Source organism: Haplochromis burtoni, unplaced genomic scaffold (assembly GCF_018398535.1).
Source record: "Haplochromis burtoni strain Fernald_Lab_line unplaced genomic scaffold, NCSU_Asbu1 Contig_400, whole genome shotgun sequence".
Taxonomy (NCBI): Eukaryota; Metazoa; Chordata; class Actinopteri; order Cichliformes; family Cichlidae; genus Haplochromis; species Haplochromis burtoni.
In genome coordinates, this window is record NW_024582761.1 from 109215 (window position 1) to 125301 (window position 16087).

General features: G+C 44.9%; 1 protein-coding gene across 1 annotated transcript in view; it reads right to left on the reverse strand.

Moving 5' to 3' along the window:
- Positions 1–13212, reverse strand: part of LOC102305281 (double C2-like domain-containing protein beta) — a 30612-nt gene extending 17400 nt beyond the window's left edge. Inside the window, exon 1 of the mRNA XM_014330425.2 lies at positions 12108–13212. The gene's annotated coding sequence lies outside the window, so the exon portion shown is untranslated. The remainder of the gene's footprint in view (positions 1–12107) is intronic.
- Positions 13213–16087: the final 2875 nt, after the last annotated feature.

Consider the following 16087-nt stretch of genomic DNA (forward strand, 5'->3'; position numbering starts at 1 on the left):
TTGAGTTTACTTTGGTTACAGTTATATTAAGTTGGTTTAATTGAGTTTACTTTGGTTACAGTTATATTAAGTTGGTTTAGTTGAGTTTAAATTTGGGTTAGTTTGGATTAGTAGTCTGGTTTATTGTCCCTGCTTTGGTTCGTTAACCCAGTTAGTTACAGACCCAGAATAAGTGTTTAACCCAACAGTTTCCTAAACCTGAGCGAGCATTTTGAACACTGACTGACACGCAAACATCTGACCTGACTTTCTTTACGTGTCCTTAAGAAGACATTCATGAAGCCGGGTCTGGATATCCGTTTGGACTCATTTGTTTGAAGTGACTCACAGAAAAACTGAATAAAAGCTGAATGGATCTGTTGTGATGAACACCTGAGGAACACTTGAGTGCGTTTGATGTCAGATTTCAAAGGAAATAGCACGAGGCGTTTGACAAATTAGTCACGGGAAAGGTGTTGCTGCTGTCACAGGACTTAATTGAGCCACCAGGAGATGAAAAGAATTTGAAGGGAGCCTCAGATTTTAGGCGGTTCATGACTAATTATCCCAGATTTTTCTTCCTGGCAATGAAAGGAGAAATTGTCGTCATATTTTGAGGAGAATCTCTGACAGTCACGGCCCTGAAGACACGATCATTTTAAGGGTTCTTTGTAGTGAATTGTACCTGCGATCTATCAGAGATACCTCATCACATGGCGCTGCTTTCTAAGAACTGAATGTGACGAGCTTCAGGTTACATCAGGTAAAATAATGGCAGTGAGCAGTGGAGCCTGTCCCAGCATTCATAGCTGTGAGCGGCGGCGCACACCTGGACAGGTTACCCATGTGCCGCAGGGTGAACACAGAGACAGACGGCCAGTCACACCCTGTTAGCTGCATTTCATTACAAAATAAAATCCACGAGGAAGAAACACTTTGACTCTTCCTTCTGTTTGGTCTTATTATCCTCGCCCAGCTTTTCCTCCTTTCTGAATAACTGCACTGTAATTATACACTTTGTTTCCCCAACCTATGCTATTTAAAACATCCTCAGCTGTCTCTGGATGACTTGAGTAAGGATGTCTCAAACTGCTGCAGCAGTTTGTTCAATAATCCTCTGACCTGAAATTAAATGCAGTGTTTCATTTGACAGAAACTCGGTTTTATTTTGGCACTAACAGCACATCTCACACAGACGGAGGCAGTTTTATTGACAGCCGGCTGTAACACTGATAAATATGTTAAGCCAACTGCAGGCGACTACTGTTGTGGTCCAAAGACAGGAATAGACTCGAGCTGCAGGAGAAATATCAGCTAAACTCTGCGAAGAAGCCTCATCGCCAGCCGTCTTTATCCAGATGTTCAATCCTGTTGTCACTTTTACAGCTGCTGATCTCTATGAACATGCCGGGTCAGAGATGAAGATCTGGACCAGCTGACTAACAGCAGGCCAAGAAAACTAGCATTGGATTAACGGGGAAGAGTACAGTCCAAGATCCAAGACCCAACCAGGCAACCCACATCATCACTGAAAGATCAGAGTCATAGTCGGAGTACCAAGGCAAGAAAAACATGACCAAAGAGCCGAGACCAAAGCTCAAGATCTCCACTTTATTTATGCAGCACCAAACTACAACAACGGTCACCCCAAGGTGCTTTATATTAGACGTAAGTACAATAATATAGATGAAACCCAACAATTATATGACCCCGAGCACTTTGGTGACAGTGAGAAGGAAAAACTTTGTTTTAACAGGAAGAGAGACGGGTGCAGTGAAAATCAGCAGGGCTGAGCGGACGTAGACCAGGATACAAGTCAGGACACATCAAACATGTGAGCAGAATATCCCAAATTAAACACAGCAAACAAACCAAAGTCAAGACCAGAGTGAGTTAAATATCAAGTTCAAACCAGGCTGGACTTTAAGTGTTGCCGGACGAGTCTGATCAAAAGAAGACACGAAAACCTGTCGATGTCACTGAAAGCAGAGATACTCCTCAGAGTGACATGAGTGAGCTGACAGAGTGACAGAAAGTCGTGGAAGTCTTTCCACAGGTGTCTGTCTCCACAGGAATGACGAGGCCAAGTCTCAGCCCAGTGCTGCGAATCAAACGCACCCGATTGGCTGCTCATCACCAGTGTGAGCACATCTGTAGAGCTGAGGTTTCTGATGTTTGCAGGTCTAGAGCGTTCAGGTGTGTTAACAGCGACACAGTCGTCCCAGGAGTGGACGTCCCAGCAAATTCAGCCTGAGTAAAAACCCAGGAGCTCCATCTCAGACTCCACAGGCCCCAGTCAAAGGTTAAAGGTTAAACGTAGCAGCACAGTTAGAAACAGACTGAGCTGAAAGTCTGTCCATGAAGCACAAAACCAAACTCATAAGACCTCAGAGCAGCTGTGAGCGCGGCGCTGGAGGGATGATGGTTTGGGTACCTCGGGGTCACTGAGTGGACCGTGAGCTCCTTCATCAACAGCAGAGTGTTGGACCTCAGCGACACAAACAGAAACACCTGTGTGGACGGACACCTGCTGCGTTCATCAGCCCGGCTGTGCTCGAGGGAGTTAAAGCTGCAGAAAAGGATCAGCGCAGCTGTTTAAGCTCAGAGCTAACAGTCAGGAGGCGAGCGTGTTCGATCCCCGTGTTAAAGGAAACCCTTTTCTTCTATTTGACACATGGTAGTCCTGACAGCAGCTCCACGCCGCTGCGGCAGCTGACAGCAGGTGTTTAATGAGGAGTGTGTGTGTCTGACACATGAAAAAGAGGGAAAGAGGGAGGGTTCATAGAAAGCACAAAGAAAAGGTGTCGCAGCAGGACGCCGACACACATGGGCCGATGAAAACAGGAAGTTTAACGACCACAGTCCTGTAAGGAGGTGTGGACATAACGGGGGGGAAATCACACGACCAGAACGGCCCGAGAGTGAAAAGTTAGCTCGCTAACAACACACACACACAGCCTGCAGGTTGCATGAACAGCAGGGGGAAGTCAAACAGCTTCTTGGGTCTCGAGCCAGAATATTTAATCAGCGAGCCCCTGAGGGGAGACCTCCACCTGCTGCAACAGCGAGACAGGTGAGACGCCTGAACGCAGCTCAGACTGCAGAGCGAGGCCTCAGCAGCGTTAGCAATGAGAACAAACCGCAGTCAGAACGGCTCACATCAGCCCCAATGTGTTTGCTTTAGAGCAGCTTTGCTCTCAGATTAAACAGATCTTTGAGTCAGGCTCACGTTTGTGCAACTCGAGGCTCGAGGAGAAATACTGAGCTACAGATGAGCTAAACGAGTCCAAGAAAACAGTTCAGAGATCTGCTGTAAATAAGCAAAGGCTCTGCCATCACGTTTACATCTCTGTACACGCCAGAAACCACGTCAGATTGTGCATCAGGCTGGAAACGTGTTTATTTCTGCTGCAACGTTTAACATAGGAGTCTGCTGGAGCCCCTAGTGGCCGTCAGATGAACTGCAGGCGTCGGCTTCTTTTCAAACATTGTTTTATCTGCAGGCTGAATAAAAACCACATAGATAAATGCAAAGTCCCTCTGAATTCAACATGCACTGTTATTATTTTTAGAAATTGACGCTGATGACGTCAGCATCCTGTTCTATTTAAAATATCTTTATTTACTGTGCAGATTAAAACGCCTGATGACATTTCATAATAAAACCTTCTAGACTTTATGTTCCAAAGCCTGAACACAAAGTCAGTTAGTCATCTTGCTCCTGAGTGAGAGAGCTGAATCCTCACGCTTTGACCTTTCAGAGTAATTTTCGTGGTCAAATGTGGCGCCAACAGCCCTCCAGACCCGAGGAGTGCAGATCGCCGCCGCAGGCTCGAGTGGACGCTGAGTGACCGCACAGGTCGAGGTAAACAGTGTCAGAGGTATTACACGATGATTCACTTTAACATTTACCTGTGAATATGATACAAAAACACTTTTTATGGGACTTTCAGCCGTTTCAGCTGCAGCACACGTATGACTCATGCCTTGAAGTGCTGATTATAAGAAATGCTTAAGATTGCTTATTCAAGGTAAAGTCTTTTAACTAAAGGCCATGATGAAGCAGAAAAGCTTTCTCAGAGTTTCTTCTATGTGGAGCATAAAGCAGCGAGTGCTGCCACTGCTCGAACACTCTGGGGACGCTAAACAACACCAATAAATATGCAACTCCAAACCAGCTCCACCCTCAGGAGAGCCGACTCGATTTAACCAGGAAAAATGCACAACAGGCAAAATAAAAGTACGCAAGTCACTGCTTCTACCGCCAGTGTCATCCTCCATGTTTTTCTGCTTTATTTACTCCACAAAGACTAAAATTCAAAATCGTACATTTGTATTTCCTTCTATTACTGGCTTATATGGAAGGCCACGCATAAAATTATTAAAATAGATTAATTAATAAATCAATATGCCATGAAATGCATTATTATTGCTTTTGGTTGTATTACACTATATCCCCTCTATTTATGTACTCTGTGTGTAATCCATTACTTTGTTTATTAGATATCCATCTCACGGGAACCAGCAGCCCTCTCTCTCTGTCAGCCACCTCATTCATTTCTTGTTTTACTTTGATAGCTGGTCGTCTCTGTTTTTGAGTTTCACTTCCTCCTCGTTGTCTTGATTGTGTTCAGCTGTTTCTCGTTGCCCTCCTGTGTTCGTCCCTGTCTTTGCCTGCCCGTGCTGGTTCTGGTCACCGTGTTACTCCCTGTGCACTCTTGGATCTTACAGCCGGGTCTTTGACATTAAAAGTTTGATATTTGTTCCTGAGCTCTGCCTCCCTCGTTCTGCGACTCGAGTTAGGAAACTCTCTCTGTAGTTTTTGACAGATGCTGTTCAGTCTGTCTGTAAATCTCCCACTGCCTCCCTCTCTGACTTCTGCATTTGTTGCACCAACATGGAGTCAGCATCCACCCTTTTCTGACTGCGAGCTGTGGCCTCAGATGTGGATGCTGATTCTCATCCCGTCTGCAAACTGCATCAGAGTGTGAGGGTGGATAATCCCTGCAGTTATGAACACGCATTACATTACAGCAGACTGAATAAAAATGTAATAGTTTTAATAATATTATAATAATAATATTATCAGCCTTCGTTCGTGCACTGATGACAGCACTGAGGTAAACTGAATGTAGCGCGGCTCAAACCTGATTGAAACCTGATTACAGGTTTGTTAATCCTCTGAGAGCCGAGGCTGGAGAACAGAACTGTTCAGTTTGTGACAACATTTAATCGTGCTCCTTATTCTGTTTAACGAGCGCGTGTTTTTCAGTTTAGCGGTGTTATGTTGAGATTCGTGTCCACAAACTGAAGACTTCTGCTGTTAAATGAGCGCGGCGGCGAGGACGATGCAGCTGTAAGGAGATGCAAGCTGCTCGTTTGGGTTTAGATGAAGTGTAGAAACCGTTTGGGGTTTTTTTTCACCAGGCTGAGAAGATGTTCACAAACACACACAGTGTTGTAATGACTAGTTCACCTTCTGCTCTGAGACCACCTCAGAGTGAAAGGAGGCAGGGGCCTCGTCATTAGCCCAAAATGTTCAACAGCTGGCTCCAGTTATCTAACGCCTGAGCTTGGACCTGCAGCTTCTTTCTTGTTAAGTGATCATAAAGAGAGAGGACGACTCAGATGTCCGACAGGACATTTAAGCAGTGGGAGATTTCACACGCTGTGTAATTGGAAGGAGATCATGCTTGTTTAAGTGTCTCCTCCTTAGAAACTCTGCAGGGCGTCCTTAACAAAGCCGGAGCAGAACCTCGAGTCGAACATGCACGCGCCGATCAAAGAAAAGATTTGGGATTGGACGCGTCCTGCACATGATGTTGCTTATTGTTCTTAAGTATTCCACTTAAACCAGTGGAGCAGACAGGGTAAGAGATTAGGAGCTAACGACCTGCTGCTGGATGCAGTTTGGAGAATGCACCAGTTTTGTTTTTGTGTTTTACTCGGAGATCTGAGGAGAGATTCTGCTGTGTTGCTTGGTTCGGCCCTCAGAGAAGAGCTCCAAATAAAATGAACAGAATAAATCCTCATTCTGTGTGGAAGCTTGAAGCTTGTTTTCAGGCAGAAGTAGTGCAGTCCTGTTAGCAACACACAAGTCAGAAACAGCAGGGTCACAAAGCATGGCAAGTGTCTGTGATGCTCCTTCAGTTCCCAAAATAAAAACACACACAGAGCTCACGAATTTACACGTTAGCTACACCTAACAACCAGCAAAACACCTGTATACGAAAGATGGTCATAATCAACCCAATGGTTAGATTCAAACAGCACAAACAGGTCCAGAGGTGCAGCTCAGGTGAAGCTAGCAGACAGTTAGCAACTAGAGTCACCTGTGTCACCATCCACCTGTCAGTCACAGAGGCCACTCCCCTAATAATGCAAACTTTAATCCTTAATACAATTTAAAAAGGTGAGTTATAAAAACAGGTGCTATGAAGGGGACATGACCCACAGAGACCAAACTGTTTGTGTATCAGCCTGTAAACATGTTTATTTCTGCTGTAAGGATTTAACATGAGGGTCTATGGGGACTGACTCACAGCTGCCTCAGCTGGACATCAGGGGAACTGCAGGTGCTGGGGCTTCATTTTTCATCCTTAGATGCTAATGTTTGGGCCATAGCGCTTTATTAACAGGGAAAACTACGTTTTCTAGATAAAATCTCAATTCTAATCAGCTATTTTATTCTATTTAATTTATCCTATTCTATTGTTTTTCTTAATTGTTGCTGCTCTTAACTTTGTACTGTCCACTTTCTGCCGTGACCAAGCAAATTTCCCACTTGTGGGACTAATAAAGGTTTATCTTATCTTATCTTATCTTCATTCACCTAATTTTCCAGGGAAGAAGAGTGAGCTTTGAGATGCTAAAGCATTTCAGCATCAACATTTTAACTTTACTGAATTTAATTTGAGCTTAATTTCATGAGAAGTCAAATTTATTAGGCTGTTCTTGAACACTAATCACTTTGTCCCACTGAGGAGATCTCCAGGCATCGTGTAAAATTTCAAAATGTAATGAGGATGTAATTATAAATTAGAAGTCACACATCTGAGACGCCGTCTCCTGGGTTTAAAGCTTCCTGTTTTGATTTTCGGGCCCTTCCCACTCTGTCACGTGTGTTTGCTTCCCGAGTGTCTGTGGCGCTCGGGGCCGTCATGTTTAATTCAGGGGGAGGTGGCGTTTATCAGCCAAAACATTCTCCCACATGAAAGTGAAACCTGGTGCCCGTCCAGTGTTAGATATGCAGTCACAGCGGGATTACTGGTGAGACTTCGACACAGGGGAGGATCTTAATGAAGACACACAAAGCGCCTCTCCCTGCCGCCACTCACTCGTGCCGGTCTCGTTCCCACCCTGGAGTCTGCAGACGCTCTCCCCTCCCCGCTTGTTTTTACTGGCCCTGTCACCGTTTCATGTTCCTCTCCGCATTAACAGTCTCAGCCTCGCTGTGCAGAGGTGACTCGGTGGTCAGAGAGTCCTGTCACCTCATATACGCTCACCTGATGGCTGAGTGACAGGTGTGAGGGGAGCTGCAGCCGCACACGTCGCTGTGATTGGACAGATTCTGTCACTTTTCAGCTCCTGGCAGTTTCAAACCAAACTGCACGACAATAATTAAGTTCATCGTTAATTCAATCATGCACTGGAGTTTTCTGTTAATGATGACGTCACAGATCAGCTGTTTTCACAATACACCCCTTCACCAAGGAGGCCACGCCCCTAATGGTGCAAAGAGTTTTTTAGCATCAGACATGAGGATTACTTTGAACTGTGACTCATGCAAAGCTGCTCTGCGAGGTCAGTCACTGTAGAGACAAAAGATCTGAAATTTGGAATAAGCACAAACACACAGGAACCAGCTGCTGCTCCTCCATAACTTCATTAATTACTCATGATTATTTGATTATTATTGCAGGGTTTTCATTTTTACTCTGTCTCACAGCTTCCTCTCTTCCTAAACTGAGCATCAGCTCTGTGCTGCAGAGAGGAGAGACGAGGAAACCTAATATAATTCAGTTGTTCTGCCAAAAAAAATCTCTGTTCCTCTCTGGGATTTGAAATCCTCCAGCCACAGAAAATACCACATTATAATTCATAACCAGCTGCATGCAAATCAATACCCAGGCCTGATGTTACTGGCTGATGTGAGGAAGCTGCTTTGGCACAGAAAAAGGAGGAAGGGGGGGAGCAGCAACACGTTAGCATAGCATCCATCACAAAGCGACACGCAGTCAGAAGCAGGAGGCAGCGTGATCCAAGCACACGGATTTGGACATTTGGTTTTTCGGTTGTGGTTGTTTGGTTGGAGTCAGCGGAGAGGTTGTAATTATTTTAATGAGTTTAACGAACACACGACAGCTCGCTGGCCTCCGAAGCAAACACATCGTCATCACACTGAAGCTTGTGTGTCATCGGTCCTGTCTTCCTCACACGGCCCCTCCCCGAGCCTGGTTCTGACGGATGTTTCTTCCTGTTAAACGGAAGTTTTTCCTTCCCACTGTCACCAACTGCTTGGTCATAGAGGCTCAGCCTATTGCTGGGGTCTCTCTGTGTTCACATTATAACTGCTGCTGTGATTGGTTGCTATATATAAAAAAAACTGTACTGAACTTAATTAAAAGCTGAGCGAGGCCGGGCGGTCGGTGTGCACGTGTGCACGACCGTGAGCGCGCAGTCTCTGATCTCATTGTTCATCTGTGTGACGCTGCAGAAGCTTCCAGTTCGTTTTCATCATGTTCGAGGTCTGTCACATTAAAAATGATCAGACTTATCTTTGTCCTCTTTAAGTAATTAAGATGAAATTAGCTGGCTGGGCCGAGTATTAGATTTGGGACATTCGCTGGCTTGGTAGCATCCACCCATCTGTTGGAGGGTGGTGCAGCTTCCTTTGATGTTTTAACTGCTGATTTTAATTGGCCTGTTTTGTTTGGGACCAAATGGCACCACAGCAGATCAGCAGCAGTCGCGCGAGGCGCTGCTCGGTCCTGTCTCTTTAAGAACCTCCTTCCCTAAAAGCCTACTTTCCTCTGATTGGCTAACATCCAGAAACCTGCTGAGGGGCGGTTTGTGCAGCAGAACAACTGAATAGAGAAATCTGGCTGGAACGTACGACAGAAACACGGTGAAGCATGAAGGTCCCGTTTTTCCCTGTAGAACAAAGCCAGTGGATGACCTTTACAGCACAGCTGTATACAGGAAGGTCCCGTGAATCATTAATGACTGCATGCGTCGCTCTATAGATCAGCCCCGACAAGGAGAACCATCCACGAGGTTCTTTATTCTAAATGCCATTAATGTGGTGAGCAAACTACAGCACACTCACACAGTGAACTATACTGCTGTTTTTATCTTTTAGGCATAAAATCTTATTTTGTGCTCATTTTATATCTTTTTGTGGCAGCATTAGTGATTATTTGTAGCTACATTATACACAGGAACTCTGGCCCCAACAGTTTGGTTAATGCACTGCACTTCCATCGGGTCAGCAGAAACATAAGGTGGAAAAGTCACGTTTTAGCCTCATGCTGAACACGTTCATATCAGATCTTTCTTGTTCTTTGGCTTCACTTCTGTTTAAGATTTCCCACTTGGTGCTAAATGAATTAAAATAAATAAATGGGTGGATATGAACCTGAAGCTAAGGGTAAACCTGTTTGGAAGTTAGGAGGTTAAATCTGCCAGCGTGTTGCTTTCAGTGCTCCTCAATAACCTCGCAATAAAAAATAAACTTTTGATTAAGTTATAAGTGAACCATTGGAGTCATGTCTGTGTCCAGGTCAGTGGAAGATTAATGTTGGGATTAATTGAGCCTGACTCAGAAATGTTTAAAGGACACATCAGTTTGGCTGAAACAAAAACCAACCTTCACCCTGCAGAGGTCGCGTGGCTGATGTCACAGTCGATTTTTCCTTTTCCTGAAACCTGCGGTCGAGGAGCAGCACCACCTCAACGACTCCTGTAACCACCTGCCCACCCAGAACTCCCGTCATCAGGTCACCCTCCTACGTTAACCACCTCTTACCCATCCCTCTTCTGTCCTTGCTCCAGAAATGGCACAACAGCCATGACCTCACCAGAGCCAATCAGGATGTCTCCAACCTGTCAGTCATTCCTTATTTATCCCCATCATCCACAATTTGCTCTGCTCTTTAAGCCTGTAAACTCACATTATTTTGTCATGGTGCTCACTATTAAAATAATATAACATGTAATTTGAATAAAAAAAAGTGACAGGGCCTCCGTCATACTTTCATCCATTCTTTGAATAGTGGGTGGTGCCAGTTCTCCACTTAATGTCATTTTAACCATCGCAGAATAACAACAGACGAGCTCCGCTCTAACTTCGAGACAGGAAGAGGAAGGAAATCTGATTCTCCTGGTTTCCTGTTCAGTTCAGGTTTGGTTAGAGTCTCATCGCGTTCGTCTCTTCACTGGATCAGAAGCTTGAAGCGGAGCTTAGCAGACCAAAAGTCCAGCAGCTGAAAGCTTCAGCATGGACAGGATTAAATATGAGTCCAAGGTCCTGATGCCACTTTTGTGCTGCTGCTCCGTGTTGGTGCTTTTGCAGTACTGCTATCCAAGTTTCGTCAATGAACAGCGAGGTCAAAGGAATAAAGTTCTGCAGAGAGAACAGATGTTCTTCAGGCAACCTGTGGAGACTTTCTTCTACTTGCAAACTGATTTCAGCTTAAAGTAGCTGAGGTACCATCGCAGCTTCAATGTCAGTGTCAGTCAGTGACGGACATGATACTGAATCATTTCCAGAGTCATCATGTGTGCTTACTTCTTTCTGTCTTTATTTCACGACGACTTTTCCACCACAGCCAAGTTATTGAGATAAATGTTTTAAATCATCATAATTCACAGCATGCAGCACATGCATGACGTACTAAACTGCACAAAGATCCAAACAACAGACAAAACTTAACCACAGCGATGCCACAGTTTGGTCTCAAGGGCTTTATTCAGATTAACATCCAGATAAAATCCCAGAATTTAATCAAACCTGGAGCTCAGCCTCGTTGCACGGTCTGTTGCTATAGTGACCTCACAGCAGCCATATTATTGGTCAGATGCTCCAAAAGGCTCCAACAGCACAAACACGGTGCAGAGGTCCAGCTCAGGTGAAGCTAGCAGACAGCTAGCAGCTACAGCCGCCTGTGTCACCATCCACCTGTCAGTCAAAGAGGCCACGCCCCTAATAATGCACACTGTGACCCTTAATACAATTTAAACAGCTGATTCGTCTGGTATGGAGGTCGAAACCAGCTGAATAAGTAAATAAATAAATAAATAAACAACTTATCACTAATCACTTGCTTTAGTATGTTTTCGCTTTTTGTTCATATTTTCGCTCTCCCATTTAATATTTTATTTTATTTATAAATATATTAATGTAAATATTTATTTCCCAAATGGTTTCCCTCTTCACACCGTGTCCCGTACTCGTGTGTCAATAATGTACGAGTCATTATTGACAAATAATGTAAATTATTACAGAAATAATTAAACAAATCCATACTTACAGGAAACTGAATGAGAGGTCATTTTGACATAAATATTTCTGTGAGGAAGCCAAACTGAATGATTTCACACTTTATTAACTGACTTGTGTGCGCATATATTTCAACATTATTTCCTTCTATCCTCTCTTTTATTTTTTTGTCTCAATATTAATAATATTGTTGCATTTTCAGTCCCCCATAGATCACACATCACCAAAATAAGTTGATAACAACATTTAAATCTGATTTAAAATGTCAATTTTTAGCTACATGATCAATAAACAGACCATCTGAGGTTAGTGTTTTCTTTTTTTCTCAAACTCAAAAATTAACCATGGCTACTAAAATGCCTCCAAACTGTAATTAAAGCATTAAAGTGCAATAAAACAGCACAGCGCGTCACGCAAACCTCGCTGCATCAGAGTAAATGTACTTTGCACCACTTGCAGAAACACAGAAATTTGTTGAGAGACGAGAGGATGGAGGGATGGAGGAGGAGGCGGAGACTGGAACGGGAATAAAAGCTTCTGAGAAGTGAATAATCCCCCCCCCCCCAATAAAAGAAGAAGGAGACACGCAGCAGCATTAAGGCAGAATAAAGAGAGTAAATGTTCGTACCTTTGATGGTGAGTGGAGGAGATTCCTGCACAAACAAGTGGATGTCAGTGCATGAGGGGTCCGCACTAACAGGTGGTGAGAGAGGAGCGAGTAGCCGAGCGGTCGAGAGAGGTAGGAGGGAGGAGAGAGAGAGAGAGAGAGAGAGCTCTCCTTCTCATAGATTCGGACTTTTAACTCTTTCTGCCCCCCACCCCCTCCTCACTGTTTTCAGTGCGATGTTTAAGTGTTTAATATCCTTTCGCCGGGCTTCACATCCATCTGAAACGTCACCGGCGATGAAGCTCTTCCTTTAATCACACTACACATGTATTAGATTAACTCCCCCTCCCTCCCCTCTTTCTCCCCTTCTTTTTCCTTCCCAGGGCTGCAGATTGCAGGGAGCAGAAAAATGTGCCAACAGCAGCATCTGTCTTTCTCTCTCTGTATAATTTGTGGTTAATGATGCCTAATGATACATTTGTGCATCCAGCACACATATACAATCACACATAGCATTTTTTTCCTCCTCCCTTGCAGGAAAGGGTGTAGAACATGTGGCCTCCTCCTCCCCCCGACCCTTCTCGTCCCACCACCTCCTCGGCCCTTTGTTCCTCCTCTTCCTCACTCCTGTGGTCACACAGATAGGTGTCCCTGGGGTAGAGGAACCCCTTGTTAAAAAAAGAGAGAGAGAGAATGTGCCACTCTCCATCCTTCCTCCTCCTCTTCTTCTTCTCTCTGCATCTCATCCACCCACACACTCAGTCTTTCTCTCTCCGTCCATGCATGCCAAAATGGACAAGGAAACCCTGCGATTATTTCTCACATTTCGTGCACACCTCTCTCCTTCTCCACCTCTGGTCTCAAGTGCAACATGACAGGACACCCTGCAGTCCACTTCAAGGGTAAAATGAGGACGGGTACCACAGCTGCTCCTGCTGCTGATGTTCTTGTTTTTAAGAGCCCAGATGGAACAGTTTCCTTTTAAGAGGCGGTAATGAGTACGCTGAGTGAAACGACTGAACTCTGTGGGTAGATGGAGATGATGCTCTGGGGGCTGGCAGAGGTTTGAGGAGGTGAGCAGGATGGAGGATTAGGTGGAGAGCGTTGGGGGAGTCTGGGCAGGTAGGGCAGTTGAATTATTATTACAACTGCACAAAAGGAAAGAACTTTAAATCTGCTAACTAACGAATACTAATGACTTCCAAGTTTTATTTATATGGCAGCAAATCAGAACAGCAGTCGCTTCAAGGTGCTTTATACTGTAAAGTCCTACAGTAATCACAATAATCCAGAAAACCCCGACATTCACATGACCCAACTATGAGCAGCACTTTGATGACAGTGGGAAGGAAAAACTCCCTTTTAACAGGAAGAAACCTCCAGCAGAACCAGGCTCAGGGAGGGGCGGGGCCATCTGCTGGGGTAAGGTGGAGTCAGCAGCTCTGGTCAGCATTGATCCAATGAGCAACAGCGTGCGTATGAATAATTATAAAGTAGAAGAGCAGACTAGTGAAGTGAGTGGCCACGCCCACAAGAACGACATGAATCACACTCCCTTTTAGCCCCACCCTTTTTCTTGAAGCTGTCCTCAGAAAGCTGACACGCTTTTTGCTCCTGTGTTATGTGTTTATTCACCTCTCTGCATTTAATCTTGAGTTATTAATCATCTCTTCCACAGCATGTCTTTGTCCCGTCTTCCACCCGGTCGCAGGTTTCTTCCTGTTAAAAGGGAGGTTTTTTCATCCCACTGTAAAGTGCTTGCTCATAGGGGGTCATATGACTGTTGGGTTTTCTCTGTGTTACTCTGAGGTCTTTACCTTACATTGTAAAGCACCTTGAGGGGACTGTTGTGATTTTGTGTGATTTTATGTCTTTTCCTTCAGAGCTACACAAATAATTTTGCGCTGCAAAAGCTGCAACAACAACGTCTTTTCTAAAAAGCATTCAGGGTTGAGAGCTGCAGGGGTTTTATGATGATGAAATTTAGAAATGTGTGCAGAAAGAAGCTGTTTGCTGAGACAGCAGAGGGTGAACGTGGTAATTAAAGAGCTTTTGCTTCCTTGTTTACTTTCTCGTCTGTTTCCTGGACTTTGATCCAAAGAAAACTTTGAAAATCCAAAACTTGAAGTGAACGTCTTCTGCTTTTCCTCACTTCCTGTCACATATGTGCTGCTCCTCTTGTAGACGTGGATATTAAACATAAAGTTTTGAATAATGAGCTCCGTGTATGCACAGACTGAACACTCCGTTTGGGGCAGGCTTTTTAAGTTGTTTTCATTCTCGTGTTCTTCATACTGCAAAGTAACGACGCTACAATATGAACCCGAGCGGCCTCTGAAGATCGCACCGCAGCACTTTGGTGTTCAGAGGAGTTCACGGTCCACTCGGTGACCGCGAGGAGCCCAAACCATCGTCGCTCCACCGCCATGCTGCCAGCTGGTCTGAGGCTTCCTCTTCAGTTTGTGTTTTACGGACAAACATGTCCGCCTCAGCCTCGTCTGTTCCAGAAGTCTTTGTTTTGTTCAGATGCATCTTTGTTAAGCTTTGGCACCATGTTGAGGACCTTTCCTCCTGCAGCTGTACTTGTTCAGGCTGTTTCTAACTGTGCTGTCATGAACTTTAACCTTTGACTGAGGCCTGTGGAGTCTCAGATGGAGCTCCTGGGTTTTTGCTTGGGCTGAAGTTGCTGCGACTTCCACTCCTGGGAAGACTGTGTCGCTCTTAACGCTCACACTGATGATGATCAGCCAATCAGGTGCGTTTCATTATTAGCACCTGGCTGCTTCTCATCATCTTAATTCTGGTGGAAGGAATGAGAACCTGTGAAAAGCTCTGCCTCCATATTTTATACATCTGCAGTCTCGTGGATGTCGTGTAGTTTTTTAAAGTAGATTTAGGGTTGGAAACCTCAGAGAGAAAGAAGAGCAGGATTCATTGAGCTTCTTCCAGCAGGTCTGTCCTCTGAACGTCTGCCCTGCAGGACGAAGGATGTCGGCTATAAGAGCTGTTAAATATTTGATCGTCGGGGCCACGTCCAGCCGCCCTCTGACAGACGTGCCTTTAGTCAGAAACCTGGTCACACTGTATAATAAACTTCCTCACCCTGTTCTACTTTTTCTCCTCTCTTCTTCAGTCATTCTCGTGGCCAACGATGCCGTTAATTACCGATGATAATGCTTCAGGTAATTGAAAATGTTAACCGGCTTCTCGTCTGTGCCGATCTCTGCCTTAGAGACATGCGGTGCTGCTGGATTGTTGTGTATTATGCAGATTGAGTGTTATTAACCCCGATGGTCCTGAATTCACTCGGGTTGTGTGTTGTGATCCTGTTGTCATGTGGAGCCTTTATCCTGCTTTGTGTCGGTTCATCTTCTCATCTGAATCTCACTCGGTTTGTTGGAGATTCAGCTCACGTCTCAGTGACTGCTCAGCATCGACTGTCTTTGAATGCTTCACCGCGTGGGTCCACACTTCAACCCCCCTCAGCAGAAGATACTGGCTGAAACTTTGCTCCCTTAGCTCATATCCATCATCCACAGCCGCCATGCCCCTGGTAAGCCCCTAAATTAAGGCTCTGTGTGACAGCATTTGTAATTCATGCCTTAATTAATTCACACTAACGTCTTTGTTGATAATCACCCTGAAGACTTTTAGATTTGTTAAAAAAGCTGAAAGTAAAACCTTTTGATTCGGTTTCACCTCTGGGTGAAAACTTCAGTTAGAAGTTCCTCACGGTGCCGACAGCATCTGCAGTGATGACAGAAAACAAACGTCCACTGAGATCCTCATCACACCATCAGGGATGTTCGGCTTCCGAACGCGGGGCCGCGAGAAAACCCGCAGCAGCTCATCCGTGAGGGACGGATCGTCTCAGATGTTGCTGAAGTTCGGTCACTGTTCCTAATGTGTCTTTGTTGGCCTCAGCAGCTCTGCAGCCTCCAGCAGGTATCACGCCATCTCCACCCTCCAACCTTTCAGATCAGAGTGAAATGGAGGCGACT